General features: G+C 40.8%; 1 protein-coding gene across 3 annotated transcripts in view; it reads left to right on the top strand.

Moving 5' to 3' along the window:
• The first annotated feature begins 444 nt into the window (after positions 1-444).
• The window catches only part of Ccser2 (coiled-coil serine rich protein 2), a 122,450-nt gene continuing 103,152 nt past the window's right edge, over positions 445-19,742 (top strand). For all 3 annotated transcript variants that reach the window (XM_042690258.1, XM_042690257.1, XM_042690259.1), the window contains exon 1: positions 445-673. The gene's annotated coding sequence lies outside the window, so the exon portion shown is untranslated. The remainder of the gene's footprint in view (positions 674-19,742) is intronic.

The following is a 19,742-nucleotide window of genomic DNA, read 5'->3' as shown; positions in this document are numbered from 1 at the left end:
GTTCAAGTGGTAGAGCACCAGCCTTAGCTGAAGAGCTGAGGGACAGAGCCCAGGCCCAGAGTTCAAGCCCCACTTCATGCTAGTCTCAGTGTTCAGACCACTCCTAACTTTCCAGTCTGATTGGTGAGGTCCACAGTCAAGCCGCACATGTTAGTCCATAGGGCCATCAGGACTGGCATCAGTGGTTGGGCTCAGCAAAGACCTGAGTCAGAGGGCAGAGAGACCAAGGTGAGTTGGAGCAGGTGGGCCACGGAGCAGGGGCGGAGCCTCAGGAAGGCAGGGCGGGGCCACAGGAGAGCTGCGGCTGGGAGTAGGGCGGCGAGGGCGGGGTCCCGCGCCGTGAAGTTTGCGCCTGCGCACAGCGCTCCGGGGAGGGGTGGGGGCTGAGCTGCGCGCGCGCGCGCGCGTTGCGCAGGGACCCCGGAGGGCGGAGTCCGGGCGGGCGCCTTCCGAGGGAGGGGGCGCGGTGCTGAGGAGTCCGGCGCTCCCTCAGGCCGCGGACGCGATGCTGCTGGCTGCTTCGGCTCGGGCGGCGGAGCTGACCGGGACGTGACGGGCGCGGGCGGGGAGGGAGGCCTGTGGCTTCACTTTCTGTCCTTTGCGTCCGAAGGTCGCTTCGCTGGGCGAACCAACGCCGAGGCCGCGGTCGAGGAGGCAGCGCGACCTCCGCAGGGTGAGCGAGAGCTGGGTGCGGGCCGGCGCCTGGGTGGTGGCGGGCGCCCGCGGCAGCCCGGGACTGGGTGGGTGCGGGGGGTGGTCCGGAGCCGGGCCGAGGCCTGGGGTGGGGTGGGGGCGGCCGCGGGGGAGGGGGCCGGCGCGGACCGCCGCGGGACCCCCCGCGGGCACCCGTAGATCCGTCTGACAGGGGCGGGCGTGGGGCGGGGAGGCCGGGCGCCCGTGCTGGGGACGGGGCGCCGGGCTGGGGGCGCCGGGGCGCCGCCTCCTTCCCTTCCTCCGTGGAAATCGGGGCGAGGCTGAGATGCACAGTGATTTCCCGGTCAGGATGCTCTGGAGGGCGGATGGGGTGGGGGTGGGGGGAAAGTAGTACCGGGGTGCCCTGAATGGTTTTTATTATGTTTTAAAAACAAAGACACGCCCTAACACACGTCTAGGGGGTACAACTTGGGCGCCTCTCCTCCTCGGGTTCGCGCACGCTTCTCTGGTGGGATAAGGGGGCTGTTTTGGGGGACATTTCTTTCTTTCTTTCTTTTTTTTTTTAAATGCACCTACTTTCTTAATGGAGTGGGAAGGAGGCATGCCTCCTCGGAGGCGCTCACAGGTCGGTGGCTGAGCCCGAGTTTGAGATGTCAATAACTGCACATTCATCTCTAGTGGGCCACGGAGCCAATTAGGGTTGCCATTTCAATGCTAGGCCTGAAGCAGGGTGAGGATGACTGCGTGCACCCAACACCTCTTCCTGGGGTCCCAGCTTGGAATGTTTCCCGTCTTAGGAGGAGAGAGGAGACCATAAGCTTTTCAAACTGGACCCTTAAAAAAAAAAGGCCTTGTGTTTTTCTTTTCTTTTGAACATTCAGATGTGAATGGCACATGTTCATTTGGCCGTAGACATGCGGTGAGATACATTTGATCATCTACATACATTTATACGCACACAGAGGTACACGGGTGTATGCGTGCATACGGGTGCATCATCGTTTAGGCTTTTAAAGAGACTAGATGCTGCCCTGCAAAAGATAGAAAATGTTTTTACAATCTGTATACCAAGCATGACATGTAAATATTGACTTGATGTTTTGCTTGAAGTAGTCTTCTTTTTGGACATATTGTTTGCCTCCCTCAACTGACTAAAGCTCTTGGCTGTTTTCCTATTTTTTTTTGTTTTTCCTCCCTATTTTGGAACTGGTGCTGGGGCTTGAACTTTCAGTGCCTGGGCACCGTCTCTTAGCTTTTTCTCTCAAGGCTAAGGCTCAAGCACTTTAATCACAGCTACACAGCTTTTTGCTGCTTAATTGGAGGTAACAGTCTCATGGACTTTTCTTCACTGGCCAGCCTCCAACTGTTATCCTCAGATCTCAGCCTCTTGAGTAGCTAGGATTACAGGTGAACCATCACCTGGTTTGGTGGTTTTCTTTAGTGTTTTCAGCAACATTGATTTTTGATAAACTTTAGGTTAAAGTGCATACCTTTTTCAACCCTTTTGCCATAATTTATACCATCTTACTTCAGTGTTAGGTTAATATGTCATAGTAAGTAATTGCTAAAGTCATTCTGAGAGCAAGAACTTTTCATTAAAATTATTTTTTTCTACCTTTCCACAATTACTGTTTTTGCTTGTTATGTTACTTTTACTGTATGAAAGAAGAGGGCTTTGATTTCATGTCAGTGACTCTTCATATGAAGTCTCTAAAAATCCAATTTTATACTGTTTCTGGTTCTTGTCTCTGTTCTAGCTTTATCTTCTACTTTAGGCCTGTTCTCTTCATATAAAATGATTTGTCATTTGAAAAAGGTGACATCTTCCTCTGCGGTTTTACTTGGTTTCCTCTGCTGAGAATTCTTTTCCTCCCAGTAACTAACTAACTTGTCCTTCACAACTTTACTGAAATGCCACCCCTGAGTCTTTCTTATCCAGTCACTGATCCAGTAGTTGACATTTTGCAAACTGGTAGTTAATTATTTGCTTCTGTGCCAGGCTTTTGTGTTTCTTCTGGAGTTTGCCATTCTGGCACATGATATTACATGTTAGAAGTGCTCAAAAGCTATGAATACATTTTTGAGGAATAGTTCCATGCTTACATATAGCTTTAAGATAGGAAAAATAGGTTAGATTACTTAAGTATCACAAAACTTAAGAAAGATACTGTAGAAGGATTTTGGTTTTGTTTCTTTGTGTTGATTCTGGGTTCTATTCTTGGGTTTTTTTGCTCAGGGTTAGCATTCTACCACTTGAGCCACAGTTCCACTTCTGGCTTTTTTGTTGCTTAATTGGAGCTGAGAGTCTCACATACTTTCCTGTCCAGGCTGGCCTTAGACCAAGATTCTCAGCTCTCGGCCTCCTGAGTAGCTGGGATTACAGACATGAGTCACCAGTGCCTGGCTGTAGAAAGTATTTTTGAATATCCAAGAATGAAGTAAAAATAGTTGCTGGTTATTTATGAAATTCTAGTTAGAACAAAAACAAAATCTCCAGACCAATCCATTTTATGATGCAGGAGTAAGAAGGATACAGCCAGTAAAGACTGCTGTTTCATTGGTTCTGGAACTTTATTTTGAAGTGCAATAATTTGGCCAAGGTCATGTGGGTATAAAGGAACTGGAATGTGATCCAAGTCTTTTGACCATCTTTGTGTTTCACTTTTGCTCTCAGTCTCCTACTTCTAAATCTTAATCATTGTTTTACCATCTGAGTGGAGACTGTGAGAGAATTGTGTGTATATTGGGAAAGGGCTATGTTATGGTAATAGTTATTGAACTGGAAAGAATGAATAGGTTCTTTAGTTGAGTTTTAAAAAAATTGCCATTGAGCAGGTCTGAGGTTACATGAGATGCTTTCTATCTCATATCTCCTGACCTCATGGTGGTACCCCTCCCCCCCCCCCCCCCCCCCCCACACACACACTGTTTCATGGTACAGTGGAAGAAAATGAGAAATTCACTGTGTTTTTTCACATGGAAAATAAATGTGCTTGTCGTTTCTTTCTCTTTGAATCCTTAGCTGCCATTCCTGGGGATATGGAACCTGTGAGTGGTTAAGAAATATGATAATTCCTTGGGGAATCCAGGAGAAACCGAATCATCACCATCCTACTCAGCCATGTAGTTTTAACTCCAGTGTTGGAGGCCCAGATGCCCCATAACAACTGGCTTCTGGTTGCCATATGGAGATCCTGCAGACAGTTATGTTTTGATGGTAAAATGAGAATTTAGTATGGTAAGGTTACAGCTGGCTAGTAACATGGCTAAAATTACATGAGAATAGCTGCTCTGATTACTCCTATGTGATAGGTTTTTAGGGGAATAAATTGATGATTGTGGTTTTATGCCTCTGAAAAGCCAATTTGAAATATGCATTTAGTGGAGTAGGTCTTATCAATTTCAACAGGCTTTTTATTTGCAGATGATATAATAGTCAAGAAGTCAAGTCAAAATAAGCTTAATTTTTCTATTTCTTGTTACATCTGCATGATTTTATAATGAAACTTAAGCAAGGTGCATCTTATTTGCTTTTGTATGTATCTTTACTTTTTAACAGCTCACTGTTACCATGAATTGAGTCACTTTGTTAATATTTGGACATTTTAGGTTGCTTATCATTTTGTAAGTCTTGCATTTATTATGTATACTTGCCTTTCTTGACCTCTCTAAACCTTAGCTTACTAAAATATCCCCACTGAGTCTTGTCCAGACATATCATCCCTTTTGTCTTCACTGATTCAGTAGTAAACTGTACATTCTTCAGCTAGTGTTCTGCCATATGGTCATCATTTCTTTCTTTCTTTTTTTTTTTTTTTTAGACTAAAGGCTCAGGGGAGGGATTACAAGGTCATAGGGTCTGAACGGTTTTGTCAACTTCAAAAGATACTGCCAGGTATACTTTTTTGAGAGGTATTTTTGTACTCCTTCCAATGAAGTTTAGCTAGGATCTGTCATACTTTTTATAGCCTTTTGGTTTTTAAGAGTTTTGTTTTTTGAAGTAATAAACGAATCAATAATAGAAAAAAACTGCAACATTTTTCTAGCTTTCTTTTCTGCTCTATTTGGATTGTTTATCCTTTGCCTATAAATCTGTTGAAATCTTTTCACCAATTCTCATGAACATTAATATAAACATAAATATTAATTTTTTGAAAAGCATTTCAGGTCTGTGTCATTTTTGTTATTTTAATATAGAAGGTTTTGTAATTTTTTTTTTATATTGGAATCATTGACTTAAAAATTGTGATTTTTAACCATGCGTTGGTGGCTCATGCATGTAATCCTAGCTACTCAGGAGGCTGAGATCTGGGGATCACAGTTTGAAACCGGCCTGGGCAGATAAGTCCACAGGAGACTTTTATCTCTAATAAAGCTGAAAGTGGCACTGTGCCTCAAGTGGTAGAGTGCTAGCCTTGAGCACAAAGAGACCTGTGCCCAGGCCCTGAATTCAAGCCCCAGGACCAGCAAAAAATTTTTAAAAATGTGATTTTTGAGGCCAGAGGCTGGTGGCTCTTATTTGTTATTCAAGCTAGTCAGGAGGCTACTCTTTTGTCTCCAAAGAAACTACTAAAAAGCCAGAAGTAGAGCCAGTGTGGTTCAAGTAGTAGAGCAATAGCTTTGTGCAAAAAAGATCAGGGACAGTTATTAAGGTGTTGTACAGAGGGCTACCATTTCATAACTCAGGACCTGAGTACAAGCCTCAAGACTCTCTCTCTCTCTCTCTCTCTCTGTGTCTCTGTCTCTCTCTCTCTCTGTCTCTCTCTCTGTCTCTCTCTCTCTGTCTCTCTCTCTTTCTCACACACACACACACACACACACACACACACACACAATTGTGATTTTTGGGTTTTGATTGGGAGGTGTGAGAACTCCTTCATTTGATGCATGTTTTTATTGAACTTTAGAGTTTGTTTTGTTTTATGTATGCATCTTCAGTAAATTATGTACAGTAAATTGAAATTTGATTATGTGGATAAACCAGTTTATTTTGAAAAATTTTTAAAAATGCTGTTATGGGGCTTGAACTCAGGGCCTCCAAACTCTCATTTAGCTTTTTCTTCTACTTAAGGTTAGGACTATACCACTGGAGCCCCATCTCCACTATAGGCTTTTTGCAGGTTAATCAGTATTCAAACTCTCACAGACTTTCCTGCTCAGGCTGGCTTTAACCCCTGATCCTTAGTGTTCAGTTTCCTGAGTGGCTGGGATTACAGGTATAAGCCACCATTCTTGTCTGCAAGTTTTGAAATTGAATGGGAAACAAATGACTTCTTTTTTAATTAAAAAAAAAAAGAATAGGCACTTGCTTTTAAAAAGAAATTGTAAGTTTTAGGCGAACTAAAAGTTTTAAAAATAATTTTATTGTTATTAAGGTGTACAGAGGGGCTACCATTTCATAAGTGAAGTAATGAGTACATTTCTTTCTTTCTTTCTTTTTTTTGATAATGTCACCCCTTTCCTTGCTTTCCCCAGTTTCCTTCTTTCATCCCTGCCCATAAATTACATAGGTTATTTTCCCCATAGTGTATACTTAATAACATGATTGCATTTGTTCCTTTTTTCATCCTCCTTTTCTGTACCCTTAAACAAAAAATTTTATGAATGCAGTTGTATTAAAAGTTTTTATGTTGGTTCAAGATTAACCAGGTTATATCTGATTTACTTCTTAGTTGTTAATCATTCTAAAATACATGAAACATAACCTTGGTTACCGTCTCCATTTAGGGAATGATATATTTTAGATAGATGAGATAGCCCAGGATAATATTATCTGTGCTGATACTTAGCATGGAGCTTCCTCCTTCTCAGAGCCATTCAGAAGGTAGTTTTAATTTTATAATTTTTAAATTTTATTTTTATTGTAAAGGTGATGTACAGAGTGGTTACAGTTACATAACTTAGGTAATGAGTACATTTTCTTACAAATGGTACAATATCATTCTTTCTGATAGATTTCTGTTGTGTATACATACCACATTTTCTTGATCCAGTCATGTGCTGAGGGGCATCTGAGTTGATTCCATATCTTGGCTATGGTAAAAAATGCTTCAATGAATTTGGTTGTCTAGTAGCTTTAGTGTGGCCTTGTTTGTGGTCTGTTGGATGACTGCCCAGAGTGAAATTGCTGGATCCAGTTGTTATTGTTGTTGTTGTTTTTAATCCTCATTTTTGTGGATGAGAAAACATAAATGACTTGCTAAAGTTAACATAGCTTGTAAGCAGGGGAACAGAAGCTCAGACTGCTTTTAAATGTTGCTATTCCAAACCTGTATTCTTTTTTTTTTTGTCGGTTGTGGGGCTTGAACTCTGGGCCTAGGCATGGTCCCTGAGCTCTTCAGCTCAAGACTAGTGGTCTACCCCTTGTGCCACAGCACCACTTCTAGTTTTCTGGTGGTTGATTGGAGATACGAGTCTCATGAATTTTCCTGTGCAGGCTGGCTTTGAACCGCAATCCTCAGATCTCAGCCTCCTGAGTAGCTAGGATTACAGGCATGAGCCACTGGTGCCCGGCCTGTATTATATTCTTATTGCTGGCTAAGGATCTAAATTTCCTCTGTAAGACAATTCTGAAAGATTTAGATGTTTCAAAGCAAAGGAAAGATAAGGTATTTTATCTCCTAAAGAGATGGCTGAAGTGACTAGGTAGAAATAGATTGAATTGAGTTTTTTTACAGGAAGTGATTCATATAGATCATATGAGACATGGAGTCTGAGTTGTGAGGTGGGAGTGGAGATCAGGGGTTATTTTGTGAAGATATTGGACTGCTTAGCCAATTTATAAAAGAACGGGAAGGTGGAGTGTTGGTTAGAAGAATCCAGTGAGCTAATGAAGACAAATGTGTTCTCATAACACTTTATTATATTTCTTTCATTTCACTGACTGTAATGCATTGTGCTTAATCTAGACATACATCTAATCCCTGTTGGATTGTGTGCTTGTCAACACTAGGGACTGAGTGGAAGTTATAAGTGATTATAGGATGACATGACAGGAGGAGGCAGATTAATCTGAGAAATACTGTCACCAAGTCAAAGAGTAGGTGGGAGAGGAGTTCTAGAACTTGACAGCTATCCAGGAGGGGTGAGCTATCACTGCAGATGCCCAAAGGAGGTATTAGCACAAAAGTAAGTACATAGATTGTTAACTCAGGCTAGAAATAGATATGGTTAGTGCAGTCTAAAGTGACGAGCTGATGGCCAGAACTGTACAGAGGTTAAGTTGTGTTTCTATAGTTAACTGATACCTCCTACTCTGTGGCTTCCTGCCTCTTGGTTTCTAAACTACTTTTTTTGTTGTTGTTGTTGGTCATGGGGCTTGATCTCCGGGCCTGTGTGCTGTCCTTGAGTTCTTCAGCTCAAGGCGAGCGCTCTATCACTTGAGCCACAGTGCCACTTCTGGTTTTCTGGTGGTTTATTGGAGATTAGAGTCTCACATACTTTCCAGCCTAGGCTGGCTTTGAACTGCTGTCCTCAGCCTCCTGAGTAGCTAGCATTATAGGCATGAGCCACCGGCACCTGGCTTGGTTTCTGACTTCTATATGCTAGGATACTGATGTTGGCGTGTGACACAGATGATTGAGATCAGGCAGTAAAAGCACTTACAATTTATAAGAGAATTGACCAGTGAAAGTTATGTGTAATATCAGAGTTTTTCATTTTTCTCTAATAAGTTGCTTGTATTAGTCTAAGTTACATATCTGGCTTTTAGAGACTTCTTAAATTGAGGTTGGGATCCATTGGGGAGCCAGAGGATTCTTCAAGGCTAGATAGATTCATGAAGTTTTTCTTCTGTGTGCTGTCATAATTTGTAGTTTGTTGAATACAGTTGAATCATCTCTAGGGATTGTTGGCCTAATAATGCCACTAATTACTCCAAATAATGAAGAATCTGTTTTCTTTGTATTATTTATAATTATATAAAAGTATAGAAGACTGTTTTATATTTTTTGTCAGTTTCTAACTTCATTTCTTATTTTTATTTTTAGTGGTACTAGGGTTTGAACTCAGGACCTTGTGCTTGTTAGGCAAGTGCTCTATTTAAGCCACACTTCCAGTCTTTTTGGCTTTAATTTATTATTCAGACTGAGTCATGGTTTTTGCCCAGTGCTGGCTGGCCTGGGATCATAAGATCCTCCTACCTGTTCCTCTTGTTGTCGCCTGGCTTATTTATTGAGATGGAGTCTTGCTAACTTTTTGTCCAGGCTGGCTTTGAACTATGATCCTCCTGACCTCATTCCCTTCCTTTCTATAGTTATTACCATCCACCTGCCTCCATTATTGACCCAAACTGTTTAACTTGGCATGGCATCCTCTTCCACATTTGGAGTTCTGACTATGGGGATGGGGGAAGTAGGACATGGTTCTTTAGCAGAGGAAAACTGGCTATCACAGGCTGTTTGGCACATGATTTCAGTTTTGGTATCTTGTATTGAAAATAGCTCAGTTAATATGTCATATATCTTAGCAGCTAAGATGAGTATCTTTTCTCCACTATTATACTACTCTTTTAAAATGAAAAATGAAAAAAAAATTCTGTTGCATTAAATTGTCTGTCTCTCCCCCAACCACCACGTTCGTCTAATTCTTCTCTTCTCACCAGGACATTATAGTCTTTGATGACTGAGGTGCTAGTATATACACTAGGGACAACAAAGAGCGGCAGACACCAGAAGGTTCTTTGAATTGTCATCATATTAACGATATTTGGTTGCAGCTTGAGTGCTTTGGGGAAATTTGAGAGCTTTCTCTGACCATTATGTCTTGGCAGCCAGTGGTTGTGTTGGGAGTTACAGTCTTCTCAGACCATAACTTAGAAAAGCAGGAACTTTTCATAATAGCTATTAAGAATGTAGAATGAGCATGGTACTATTTTGGTCTGAGCTGGTAGGCCAGTTTACAGGTTGTAACCAGGTACCATTTGTTTTCAGGAGGTTGGATGGCAAGGATAGCCATCTATCTCGCCGTCATCTTCTTTATGTTCCTCTGTATCCTGTTCTTCCTTTTAGTATGGACTTGTCAGTACGTGTTGTTCATTGTTGGTACTAGGTAGAGTTGTGTGCTTAACTGTTGTTGTGGCCAGTCTTGCAGTCAGTGTTTCTCCAGGACTTGTGAATTCTACACTGAAAATTCCCTCAGTACTGGCTTTGACACCAGATCACAAGTCTGGATTTTCCTTGTTCTTCTGTTCACTTAAAAGGGGTGAGCACAGGCTGGGAATGTGGCTTTGTGGCAGAATGCTTGCCTAGCATGCATGAAGCCCTGGGTTCAATTCCTCAGTACCACAGAAACAGAAAAGCCAGAAGTAGAGCTATAGCTCAAGTGGTAGAGTGCTAGGCTTGAGCAAAAGAAGCTCAGGGACAGTGCCCAGTCCCTGAGTCCAAACCCCAGGACTGGCAAAAAAAAAAAAAAGGGGGGGGGTGAGCACGTGCTAGAATTAGTTTTGCAATGACCAGAACAAATTATCTACTTGTTTGAGCTTACATTCAAATGAAAAGATAAAGAAAATAAATAAATACCTATGTAGTATCTCAGTGGAATAAGGTGGAAAGGGCTTGGGAAGGGGATACTGCACTTGTACATTATACTAGATAGTTAGAACAGACTTCTATGAGAACTGCTATTTGAAGTGAGAGTGTGATCAGTGCTGATACTGGGGAGAGAGAGCATTGCATAAAGATGGGCCAGGGATGCCAAGAACCTGTGCTGAAGCATGCTTAATCTCTTGCCTGAGTGACAGGTACTGCCTTAGTGAAGGCACTGAAAGGAATAGTAGACAGTGATGTCAGATAGGTAGGATGGGTGAGCAGGGAGGAGTTAAATCATATATGACTGTAGATCAGTAGGAACTTTGGATTTTACTTGGTAGGTGCACAGCTACTGAAAGTTTTGCCTTTTTTTTTTTTTTTTAATGTGATACTGGGATTTGAACTCAGGGAGAGGGCGTCATGCTTACTTGGTTTGTGCTTATCCATGCCTACAGCCCTATTTTTTTCTGGTTATTTTTAGGATAAGATTTTGCTTCTTTTTTTTTTTTTTTTTTTGGGTCCAGTCGTGGGGCCTGAACTCTGGGCCTGGGCGCTGTCCCTCAGCTCTTCAGCTCAAGGTTAATGCTCTACCACTTGAGCCACAGCGCCACTTCCGGCTTTTTTTTGCTTATGTGGTGCTGGGGAATCGAACCCAGGGCCTCATGCATGCAAGGTAAGCGCTCTACCACTGAGCCTCCTTCCCAGCCCAAGATTTTGCTTCTTGTGTGGACCGTGGTCCACTGTCTTTAACGTTAGGATTCCCCTTGTTGCTGGGATAACAAGTGTGCATCATCTCATCCAGCTTTCCCCCAAGGGAAAGAAATCCTGTGGACTTTTATGCCTGGGAGGGCTTAGAACCATGATCTCCCCAAACTCAGCCTCTTATGTAGCTGGGGTGATCAGTGTGGGCTACTGTGCCCAGCTACAGGTTGAGGAAGAATGGTGGGCTCAGGATCTTTCACTGCTAAGACTGACCTTGACCCTTCTGTTCTCAACCTCTCCAGTAGCTAATATTACTGATGTAATACTTGACTTGTTTTAAATGGTCCTCTGGGTTGCTATGCAGAGAATGTCAGGTGTCAGGCAAATGAGAACACTTAGCAAGCTGCATCAAAATCTTGGGTAGGTAATGAAATTGATTTTGGGCAGGAGCTGGGAAAAGCACTCCCATTGTGTCTACATCTTGAAAAGCAGAGCCAACAATTTGATGATGGATTGGATGTGGCATGAAAAACTGGAAGAATGGAGTTGACATTTACTGGGATGAGTAAGATTGCAGAAGAAGCAGGTTTCGGGGAGAAATAATGAGTTCAGTTTTAGTTTTGCCAAGTTAGCAGTTTAAGTAAAGAGGTATCGATAGCTGAGTACACATGAGTATGCATTTCAGGGCAGAGGTCTGCGATGCCTGAAGGTAGGTGACTGACAGGTACCATTTAGTACGATAGAAACAGATTAAGACAGCTTACGAAGTGAGTGTGGGCAAAGAAATTTAAAGACTTCTCTGGTTGGGAGAATTAGGGAGAAAGAGGGAGGGGTAAAGAGGCATAGGAAGAAACAACCCATGCAGGAGGAGAATTAAAAGTAAATGATATCCATGAAACTCAAGAAAATGTTTATGGAAGGAAGGAGAGAGTGAGCAACTATACCAGATTGTTAAATCTAGCAATATGAAAATTATTGGTGAGATTAACAAGTTATATCTAAAACCTGATTGGAGTGGGTTTGAGACAGAATTGGAGGACGGATTGGAGACAGCAGAGACAGTTCTTTCAAGGACTTTGCTGTACAGTGAAACTGAGAAAGGTGGTAGTTGGAAGGCATGTGGAACCATATTCTTCTTCTTTTAAATGATAGGTATTTTCCTAGTATATTTGTATAAATACCACAAATTATTTATAGTTAATGGAGTGATCCAATAGAAAAAAAAACTACAAGAGCTATTTCTTTGAAACAGAAACAAAATTAGTTTCATCTTAATCAGTGCACCCATTGTCCATCATTATCACATGTATTTCCCAAGTATTTCCTTTGCTCTTTGAAGGGAAGACAGTGGCTAGTGGGGAAAAGTGTTGAAGAACACTCCTCTCCCCCATTTTCAAAGAGAGAATGGTTTGAATTTTCATTAGTTTAAAATTCATAGTTTTTATAGGTAGGTAAGTTTTTTTTTTTAAGGTATGGTTTGAACTCAAAGCTTCTCTTGAGCTACACTTCTAGCCTGTTTTGCTTTAGGTTATTTTTTTTTTTTTCAGAAAGGAACTCAAGCTTTTTTTTTGTGCTGATCTTTTAATTTCCTAATCTCTATGAGTAGCTGGGATTATATGAGCGAGCTATACTCCTGGGCTTAGGTAGTCATACTTTTAATGAGTTATTGGGAAATGAGTTAAAAGCATTATGTTATTACTTATTCTTAGCTGTTTTTCACAGAGCTTGGCCTGCTGTGGATTCTAATTTATGATAGAGTGATCTGTCTGGTAGTATATTTTCACTATGCAATAACTTCTTAATAAAGAAAGAAATTAAAAAAACTAAAAATTGAAGCATAAATGAACTAGTTTTTTGGGAAATTTTAATGGGTACTCTTGTCCACACCTTTTCCTTTTTTTCCTAATATACCTGAGACTTTTACAGTAATTGTTTGTGATTGTTGTCAGTATTTTACTGTGAAGCATTTTAATCCTCCTTCTCCACTTTTTCTTTCATTAGCCACTGTTCCATGTTCTTAACCTTTGAATTTCTGAATCTAGTCTGTCTTATATTATTATTGTAAAAATTGGGGCTGGGAAGGTGGCTCAGTGGTAGAGCGCTTGCCTTGCATGCATGAGGCCCTGGGTTCGAGTCCTCAGCAACACATAAGCAAAAAGAAAAAAGCCGGAAGTAGCACTGTGGCTCAAGTAGTAGAGTGCTAACCTTGAGCTGAAGAGCTGAGGGACAGTGTCCAGGCCCAGAGTCAGGCCCCATGACCACCCCCCCCAAAAAAAAAAAAAAAAAAAAAGAAAAAATCTTCTGTGCCTCATTCTTGTCTGTAGAAGTTTGACTCCCTCACTTCCTTCTTAATCTTTCACCCACCTCCTGCCCTCACATGAACCCTGCTTTAGGGAATGTGGACTGAATGTGGATTTTAAGGTATACTGGATATACAGGATAAAGGTCAGATTCCTTATGACTGTACACAGAGTCCTCCATGAACTGTCTTGCCCTTGTCTTTTGAAATGGTTCCATGAAGATGAGAAACTGGACATGTCTATGCGTTCACCTCTATTGCATATCTATTTCTTTTTTTTCCCCTACACCTATCAGTTATCATTTTAGCTATCTCATTAAATCATTTTATTTCCATAAGAGTTCAATGTAGGTGTTTCCTCTTGTAGGAAATTTGCTAGGCATAATTTTGTTCTGCCTCTTCCACATGTCCCTCATCTTATTTTCTGTTACCTGTCTTCCTGTAACATTTTACAGTTTCTAAGAACTGAATTGTTAGCTATATTTTACTCTGTTGGTTTTCATGATTTAATGTTCTTACCTCCAATGTAAGAAAACTCAGCAAGTTTTTGTTGAAGGAATGTTGACTGATATATTTAGTTGAAAATTTATGTCATTTAGCTTGCTCAAGATACACAAACAATTCAAATAACATTCTTAAGGGCATTCATAACCTAGTGAATCTTAGGCAGTTAATATTTTGTTAAATATTTACTGTTAGTACATAATGTGTTAATACATATGTTTTGATAATTTTACAATATTTCCTCAATCTCTGGATTTTCCCCCATCTGGGTCCTTTTGTTTTTTTTAAATCTCGGTCTCTCTGTCTCTTCTGTGTATATGTCTGTGTCTTTGTCTCTTCTGTCTCTGTCTCTCCCTCTATCTCTTTCTCTCTCTATTTTTTTGGTGCTGGTACAGGGGCTTGAACCTCAGGGTCTGGCACTATCCCTGAGTTTTTTTGCTCAAGGTCATTACTCTACCACAGAACCACAGCTCCACTTTTTGCTTTTTTTGGTGTTTAATTGGAGAGAAGAGTCTCATGGACTTTCCTGCCCTGGCTGGCTTCAAACCGCAACTTTCAGATCTCAGCCTCCTGAGTAGCTATGATTATAGGTGTAAGCCACTGGTGCCTGGCTTCTTTTTCTCTCTTTGATATTTGTTTGGATTTTGTCTTTTAGACTTCCTCCATTCTAAAATCCAGCACATCTTAAACCTCATTCCTTAAACTTGATTCCCCTCCTAACTTCTCCATTAATGTTTATCACTATCTTGTAGTATGCTTAAGTTTCCTTATCCTTTTTTGGTCTCATTTCTGTATCTAACCAGTTACTTAATTTTATAATTCAACAGATTCTTAAAACTATTTCCTGTGGTGCTGAATTGATAGTACTTAAGAGAGGCAGAATAAGAAAAGTTTATAATACACAGATGATTATGGTACTGCTTGGTGAGTACAGTAACAGTGGCATATTCAGAGCATTATTAGAAGACAAGAAAAAAAATCAGCAGTTTTCTCATCTCCTTTCCAACACAGCCCTATTTTAGCAGATGAGTCTCTTATGATTTATGTCAAGTCTGACATTGTCTAGCTAGACTTAGCATAAGATCCTACAGGATAAAGGATTGGTTCCACAAGACTGCCCCTCACTAAAGATGCCATTTTCAAGTTCCAGGTTGTGATCTGTGCTTATGACTGATGAACTACAAATAAGTCATGGTTCACAGGAACCTCTCCTTGGATTCAATTACTTTGCTCAGAGAACTTAAGGGAATATTTTGCTTATGTTTTAACAATTTAATATAATAGATGTCTAGCATGTAGGTGAATAAATAGCTGGTGAAAGATTTTATCCTATCTTTGGCCGAGCTTTCCCCCAGGGACCCCCTGTTCAGCAACCTAGAAGCTCTTTTGTAAACCCTGTTTTGTGAGTATTATGGCAGATGACTAATTGTATCTTTGGCCACTAGTGATTAGCTTAGCCTTCAGCCCCTGTCCCCTCCCTGGAGGTTTGGTAGGTGGAACTGGAAGTCCCAGTCCTTTAATCAAGCCTTGATCTTTTTGGAGACCACCCCCCATGCTGAGGCTGTCTGGGAATATCCACCCTGCTGGGAAGGAGTGCCCTAGATTACTAGTTACCTGGTTAAATCAACAAAGGCACATCTTATCACTGGCAACTCCACTGGATTAGGGACAGAGACCAAATAGGGAGGGGTGTGTGTGTGTGTGTGTGTGTGAATATAATATATGTGGTATATAATTTTATAATAATATATTTTTATTATTATAATATAATATTTTATAATATAATGTATTTGGTATATAATATTTGGTATATATAATATATAAATATATAATGCAATATGAAAGTAAAGTTACAGGATATATAAAAGAGATACATTCTCTACGCTGGGGTAACTGTGATATCATGATATAATAATACTCTTCACCATCTTCTTATTTTTAAACCTCTGTTTATTTTCCCTTCTCCTAGCTTTCTCAGCTTAGGTATTGAAATTGTATTTGTCTTTGACACCCGCTTCTCCTTTGCCTTCTGAGACATAGCTTTTTCCTGTTTCATTTTGATACTCATTTTTCTCAGTTGTCTTTACTGACTTCTCATGTCTTCACTCCATTTTTCTGTCTTGATTAATGGTGATGGCAGTAACCCAGGTGCCCAAATTGTAATTCTGGAGTCGACATTCCTTCTACTATCTCTTATTTTTCATTAGTTATTTTCATTAGTTATATACTTCAGTTGTTGAATCTATTCCTTCTCCATTTTCTCAGGCTGTGTCTCATGTCCTCCTAAAAGGATCAATGAAAGGATCCACCACATCCATGCCAGGGGACCATGAGGAGGCAGGCAGGCACAGGAGAGAGATTATTATAAGGTTTATTAGAGGAGCCATATTTCCCCCAGAGAGAGAGCACATGGCAGCCTCCACTATAGGTAGCATCAGGGTCTGGGGGATAGGAAGTGAGGTAGATGGGAATTCAGGCGGGTCTGGGTAGAGAGAGAGAGGGGCCAACTGTAAGGCTGGAATTCCAGGGCAGGAAGGAGCTCAGGTCTGGGTGGAACTGAGGATCAAAGATGGGCATAATGCTTACACTCCTTAAAAGCCATCTGCCTAATCCTGGCATCCTTTGGGAAATGCATGTGTTAGTTTGACTATCTTAGAATATAATATTGGAACCCCAGGGCTAATAGTTTTGTTGTATTAATACTTCTGATCTACTAATGTTGATTTTTGAAATATCTCTGTTAGACACATTGCTGTGAGATATTTTTGCAAGAAACATAAGGATTAGGAATATTACTAGTTAAGATTACAGAGAAAAAATGGAAGGGATGTATGCAAACTGAGGTCTAGATGGAAGAAATGCTAGAAGTAATCATATGGGGCATATTCTTCTTTTTGGGGGTGGGTTGTGGGGCCTGTACTCTGGACCTGAGCACTGACTGTCTCTTAACTCTTCAGCTCAAGGCTAGCAATCTACCACTTGAACCACAGTGCCACTTTCCGCCTTTTCTGTTTATGTGGTGCTGAGGGAATCGAACCCAGGGCCTTATACGTGCAAGGCAAGCACTAAGCACTCTACCACTGAGCCACCATTCCAGCCCTGCTATGGAGCATTTTCTAAATGATATTAAAGGTTTGCAAATAACACTTGGCACTTAATGTCCAGTAAAAGAGTAATTATTCACAGAAAGATCAAGATAATGTGAATAGACAAAAACATGAGTTTTAGTGAGGGAAATTTTAAGCTAATGTATTTGAGTAGTACTTTGCAGAGATGTTGATTAATACTCGAGAGACTCATAAAATTGTTGCATGTATAATGGTATAATGTACTGAAACTTAAGATGTGGTAACATAATCACTGTAACTCCACATCATCTAACATGCTTTATAAGAACAAGCATTTGGGTTTTAAAAAATCATTATTTTTATTACCTGTATAGTTGAGAAGAGCTTATTGTCTTCTAAAAATGTTTCTTGGTTTGCTAAGTATTACTAAGTTGTGGCATTTAGAAAGAGTACAATATTGCAGAATAAAATACTTTAAAAATTGAGCATGTTGTCACAGGCCTGGTAGAGCACACTTACTATTCCAGCATTCTGGAGGTTGAGGAAAAAGATCTAGAGCTCAAGGCCAGCTCGTGTTACATGGAAAAACTATGTCTCAAAACAAAAGAAACAACAGTAATTAAAAAATCCTTTATATTCTAAATGCCTTAGTACTTAATTCAAAATAATTGGAATAGTTTGCAAAAGTTTTCAAAGTGAATTTTTCTCCCTAGCTCTTACCATACCTTTTCTGATCTTTTTTTTTTTTTTTTTTTTTTTTTGCGAGGTCTGGTCTTGGGGCCTGAACTCTGGGCCTGGGTGCTGTCCCTCAGCTCTTCAGCTCAAGGCTAGCGCTCTACCACTTGAGCCACAGCACTACTTCCGGCTTTTTTCTTATGTGGTGCTGAGGAATCGAACCCAGGGCCCTCAGGCATGCAAGGCCAAGCGCTCTACCACTGAGCCACCTTCCCAGCCCTTCTGATTATTTTTTACACATGAATTTAGGTGTTTATGAAGAGGCCTGTAGATTTCCATCTGTATGTTACCTTAGAAATTTTGATTGAGAGTGGGATATGTGTATTATTTTGATTTGTATTAGTCTGTCTAGGGCCTTCTTACAAGAGGAGGTGAAACAAAACAAAACAAAAAAAACCTTCACAGAGAATTGCCAATGTAGGCCAGCATAGATGAGTGGCACTTTGAACAAGGGAGGAATGTGTACTATGGTAGTTTCTGAAAGGACCAGTATTGTCAGGGATGCTTAGGTGCTTTAGTATAGTTGGAAGACAGGATTTATTGAGTAGTTTGTGTAGGGAACAGCTAAAAAAGGAATAATACCAAACTACATTTGGAAGGTTTTATACACATAGCTACCTTTGCTTATTAACTGTAGGCGGATGATACGATTTCTCCAAGTTTCAATTTTCTTAAATTTGCAAAATAACACAGCAAAATTATAACATTGTAGGACTGTGAGGTTTAAATGAGGCAACTAATTTGTTGAGGTGCTCAACAAATATCAACTGCTGTTGTTTGCACTGTTTTAAGGCAAAGTACACTTTGGAAAATGATCCACAAGGGATTTTAAGTAGAAGAGTGATATAATTTAAGTTTCAATGTTAATTCTGGGAAATATAAAGAATGGGTCAAGGAGAACAAAAAAAGGCAAGGAATTAAGGCAGTTTGTGCTCGAATACTAGTTAAACATGAAGGTTCTATATTTTAAAAATGTGGTAATGAGCTGAGCGCTGGTGGCTCACGCCTGTAATCCATGCAACTCAGGAGGCTGATATCTGAGGATCACCCATTCAAAGCCAGCCCGGGCAGCAAAGTCTTGAAACTTTTTTTTTTTTTGTCGGTCGTGGGGCCTGAACTCTGGGCCTGGGCACTGTCTCTCAGCTTTTCAGCTGTAGACTAGTGCTCTACCACTTGAGCCTCAGCCCCACTTCCAGCTTTTTCTGCTTATGTGGTGCTGAGGAATCGAACCCAGGGCCTCGTGCATGCAAGGCAAGCACTCTACCACTGAACCACCTTCCCAGCCCCTCATTGAGACTCTTATCTCCAATAAAAACCCACCAGAAAACTGGAAGTGGCGCTGTGGCTCAAGTGGTAGAGTGCTAGCCTTGAGCTGAAGAGCTCAGGGATAGCAACCAGGCTCAGAGTTCAAGCCCCATGACTGACAAAAAAAAAAAAAAAAGTGGTAATGGAGAGGGTAGGATAGCTTTGAAAATGTTTGTATATTGTCACATGTGTTGTATTCCATCACTTGGAAAGGTCTAAGTAAAGCTAGGAGAACTGACAACAAAGCAACTGAATACCCAGCTGAGTAAGATAAGACTCAAAGAAGTATAGGTCCCATGGTTTCCCTCATTTGCTATAATTAGTATAGGTCTAGGATAATTTTATCAGATGAGCAGAATAGCTCAAAAGCTAGGTACATATGGCCATATAAGATGATGCTAAGGGAAATGAACCTCAGGATATGGACATAAGAGGTCTTTCTTTGTTGTTGTTTTTAATGTACTATGTGATTTTTTTTTTGTTTCATTTGTATGTTCTTCCCCCTGTTGTCACTGTACTTGATTTTAGTACCCTGCATCTTGTGTATATAGATTTGTCTAATTTGGGGAGGGGAAGAAGAATAACAAAATGCTGAAACAAGGACACAGAAAGACCCATTGCAACAATGATATGCATAAGACACTATATTAGAAATGAACTTTACGACTTCTGGGGGGTAGGGAGAGGAGTGGGGGGGAGGGAAGGGATAGAGAGAGAACAACAAAGGAGGGGGTAACAGTGCTCAACAAGAAATGTACTCAATATCTTATTTATGTAACTATAACCCCTCTGTACAGCATCTTTACAATAAAATTTTTAAAAAAAGAAACACTGTAGTCTGTTGTCTTCTGTTTCTAATTGGGGAGGTCTGAAGAGGATGGCTAGTCTGCTCACCATTGCCAAGGATTTATGGCAGAACTTGGTTGCTTGCTGTTTCCCAGATGGCAA

This window comes from Dipodomys spectabilis, unplaced genomic scaffold, assembly GCF_019054845.1.
Source record: "Dipodomys spectabilis isolate Male_0828 unplaced genomic scaffold, ASM1905484v1 ptg000136l, whole genome shotgun sequence".
Lineage (NCBI taxonomy): Eukaryota > Metazoa > Chordata > Mammalia > Rodentia > Heteromyidae > Dipodomys > Dipodomys spectabilis.
Note: the sequence above shows the minus strand (reverse complement) of the source record. Positions and strands in the feature narration are given on the sequence as shown.